Below are 4,456 nucleotides of genomic sequence, written 5' to 3' on the forward strand. Positions count from 1 at the left end.
TTTAAATGCAAGCATCTTATTAGTTGCCATGGGTAAACCGTGCCTTATATTACATATGGGCAAAACAGACTTGACCAGAATCCCTTATTTGCACCAAAGATAACATACTTTTCCTTCAAAATAAACATTACCGGTATATATTAGGGATGCACCAAATCCTCTATTTTTGATTTGGCCGAACCCCCTTTGCGAAAGATTCAGCCGAATACTGAACCGAATCTTAATTTGCATATGCAAATTAGGGGTGGGAAGAGGAAAACATTTTTTAATTCCTTGTTTTGTTACAAAAAGGCACACAATTTCACTCCCCGCCCCTAATCCTGAAAAAGGCTGAATCCCGAATTCAGTTCAATACCATTTTATACTCCTCAGCTCAGTTTATCATATCCAGACCCCACACTTCTTTCAGGTTTCCATACTGTTCATGACTCACAGGGAGAAACCTAGACTTGGTGCAAATGAGCCATAAAAACATTGGAAATGGAGGTGTAAATATAGCAATTTAGCACAGCAGCATGGATCATTTGCAGGCCAGCAGTATAGCATGGACAACAGTAACACACCTAATCCCCATTAAGATTCACTTAGATTCAGACCTGCCCAACATACTTTGAACAGCTATAATCTATGCCTCATTGTTGGAGTCGGCGATTGCAACCCTGGGGAGGCGTGTGCAGGGCTCAGCTAACAGTGAGAAGCCGTTTGAAGGATCAGTAACATAAATTTTTTTTATTAAAAAATTAGTTTGTGTAGAACGGAAAAAAAACCCACAAAGACGAATTCAACTTTTAAATCATTAAGACTTTATTAAGAAATAACTTAGCGAAACTCCGCTTGCGCTCCTCTTCAGAAAAGGCGACACGGCGACGATTGATTTCTTCTCCCTGACTATCTCCTATATGATAGCAGGGAGGAGAAATCGACTGCCGCACAATGGATTGCTGGATCGCCTTTTCTGAAGAGGAGCGCAAGTGGAGTTTCGGTAATTTATTTCTTAATAAAGATTTAGTGATTTAAAAGTTTATTATATGTCGTCGTGGTTTTTTTTTTTTTTTTTTTCGATCTACACTAACGAATTTTTTAATAAAAAAAAAAAATTGATGTTACTAGTCCTTTAAGTAGCCCAAAGACTGTGAATGGCATACAAGTCTCACTGATGCCCATGTATATGAAGCCTATGGGAACTAAAGACAATGGAATAGAATATTCAGATGGCAATTCCAAATCGGATAATCCCCCATGTTTATTATATTGTAATTAACACAATAAGCAGGGAATGCACTTGCCTCAGGGTAAGGACACATAGGCAGATAAGTCGCCCCCAGCAGCGCAACTAGAGGGGGGCGGGCCCTGGCACGGGACGTGCAGCCGGGCCCCACCCCCTACGTACACCCGGAAACGGCTGCATATATAGCCGCATTTGCCTAAAAACACAGTGGTGCACGAGCTGCCGGGGGGCCCTGAAGGGGTGCGGGCCCTGGCCCAATCGCACCCCCTGCTCCCCCGGTAGTTACGCCACTGGTCACCCGGCGACAAATCTCCTCTTCTTCGGGACGACAATCTCTCTGAACTGCCTTTCCCTACCTTCCCGCCGGCTATAATGAAAAATTGCCAGCAGGATTGCACTCGTGGCGCTTCAATTTCCGAAGTCGCCCGAAGTTTCCTTGTGAGGCAACTTCTCCCCGAATCTGCCCGTGTACCCTTACCCTCAGTGTGTAAGATGATTCTGGCATATTCCATTGTATTGGAGGGGTGTCAATCGCTCTGTCTGTGTACATAGCTAGACAATTAGGAAGCCAGGGTGTGTGAGCAAATCAAATACCCAACCAAAGACAATCATTGAAACTGCCACCCCTATCATTATTACATGTAAGCTTGGCCTTTAGATGCTGAATTTCTGTGCCGTCGCTTTAAGGGCAGTTAAGGCAATTGAAAAAGTCTTTCAAGGTGACCTCAAGGACAACAAATAAATTTCTTAAAGAGAACATACTGTATACCTTACAAATAACAGTGTTATATTGCGGAGAGTTCTTCTGAGCACTTTTGCATTTTACCTTCAAATTGTTTAAAGTTATTAGCAGTTGTTACATCACTAATATCATAAAAGTGTGTAAAAGTGCAGTTCTTGCCAAACACAATAGCAAAAGCTTAAGTTCATGAAGCAGGAAGTGTCCCCAGATGCTTCACTGCTCAGTTGCATCGCTCCTTTCACATTGAGTGACATAACAGAGCATGTAACCAAGCCAAGAAGCATTCTACTGATCATCACACAGGCTAAACAAAGGGTGATCCCGTTACCAATTCATGATAATAGCAGTGTAAAAATGCAAATACATTAACATTGTCATTTGCAAAACTGCTGAAAAGAGCCCTCTAAACAACTTTACATTAAGTTACACAAAAATGGCAGGTTCTATGTCCCTGTTAACTCAATTCAGATGAAAACAGACAATGAAACACCTGTTACATGCATCACACTCTACTGTTATGACATGTACATGGTACATGTTAGAAAGTGTTTAAATAAAAGCTGGACATAGTTATGCAAATACAGTACAATTTCACAAAAAAAAAAAAAGAAAAAAAAAAAAGGTATTTTGAGGTAACGACATACACACCACATTGATAATACAATGAAATATGTCTAATAACATTTGAGAGACATTTTCAGTACAGAGAATGTTTGATAAGAAATGTAGGCCCAAAATATTATTGACATTATTACAATTTATAGAGTTCCCAGAAATATATATATTTGTACATAAACATGGCTTTAAGTTAATTACCCATAGAAATACCAATAACCATGTTGGATGGAACCAACGAGCCGATATGAATACCGTTACAGCCGCTGTTAAATTCCCAGCTAAGTTTGGGAGGCCATTAACATGTTGTTACTCTATATACTAATTCTGCCATCACCACCATAAAAGGGGAAAACGCAATGGAGGAGAATTGTTCCCATTTTTAAAGTTACTCGTGTATAGAAGAAAAAAAAAAATACTTAAAGAAAGGAAAACTATACCCCCAAAATAAACACTTAATGTGATGTAAACTATCTGTTGCTTAAGTGGCATATTAAAGAATCTTACCAAATTGGAATATATATTTAAGTAAATATTGCCTTTTTACATCTCTTGTCTTGAACCATCATTTTGTGATGGTCTGTGTGCTGCCTCAGAGATCACCTGACCAGAAATACTACAACACTAAGGGGCCGATTCATCAAGGGTCGAATATCGAGGGTTAATTAACCCTCGATATTCGACTAGGAATTGAAATCCTTCGACTTCGAATATCGAAGTCGAAGGATTTAGCGCAAATTCTGCGATCGTACGATCGAAGGATTATTCCTTCGATCGAACGATTAAATCCTTCGAATCGAACGATTCGAAGGATTTAAATCCAACGATCGAAGGAATATCCTTCGATCAAAAAAAAACTTAGGCAAGCCTATGGGGACCTTCCCCATAGGCTAACATTGACTTCGGTAGCTTTTAGCTGCCGAACTAGGGGGTCGAATTTTTTTTTTAAAGAGACAGTACTTAGACTATCGAATGGTCAAATAGTCGAACGATTTTTACTTCGAATCCTTCGATTCGAAGTCGTAGTCGAAGGTCGAAGTAGCCCATTCGATGGTCGAAGTAGCCCAAAAAAAACTTCGAAATTCGAAGTTTTTTTTACTTCGAATCCTTCACTCGAGCTTGATGAATCGGCCCCTAACTGTAACAGGAAGACGTGTGGAAGCAAAAGACAGAACTCTGTCTGTTAATTGGCTCATGTGATCTAACATGTATGGTTTGTTGGTTTGTTTATGTGCACTGTGAATCTTATGATCCCAGGGGGCGGCCCTTATTTTTTAAAATGGCAATTTTCTATTTATGATTACCCAATGGCACATGCTACTAGAAAAGTATATTAATATGAAAATGGTTTATTTACATAAAGAAGGGTTTTACATATGAGCTGTTTTATGCCATATCTTTTTATAGAGACCTACATTGTTTGGGGGGTATAGTTTTCCTTTAATTATTCATTTTCAACTGAACAGCAATTGGGCAATTCAATGTTAAGAAGGAAATCCCTGTGCATAGTTCTTATACTTGAATGATAGATTAGCTGTTATAGTAGTAGTAATGGTTCCCCTTTAATGGAGAGATGCAGTATGTATTTGCATGTAGAACAGCTAAATGCAAGTGATTATACACTCCCCAGTTCCAGGAGATTGTATTTCAGTGTAATGTACTTTGCATTGTGCTGTATCTGCCAGACTTGGATGTGAAATGGGAATTTATTCTGATCTGCCCCGTGTGGGGTATCAGAAATTGGGGAGAGACCCATGGGAAAGTAAGTGCTAGCATTGTGGACTATCTAAACTTGCATAGAGCGGATGTAAGTAGAGACACAAAACCACTAGTCAATGGTTACTATACAGGTGCAAATTTGAATGGCTGGA

Source organism: Xenopus laevis, chromosome 1S, assembly GCF_017654675.1.
Source record: "Xenopus laevis strain J_2021 chromosome 1S, Xenopus_laevis_v10.1, whole genome shotgun sequence".
Taxonomy (NCBI): domain Eukaryota; kingdom Metazoa; phylum Chordata; class Amphibia; order Anura; family Pipidae; genus Xenopus; species Xenopus laevis.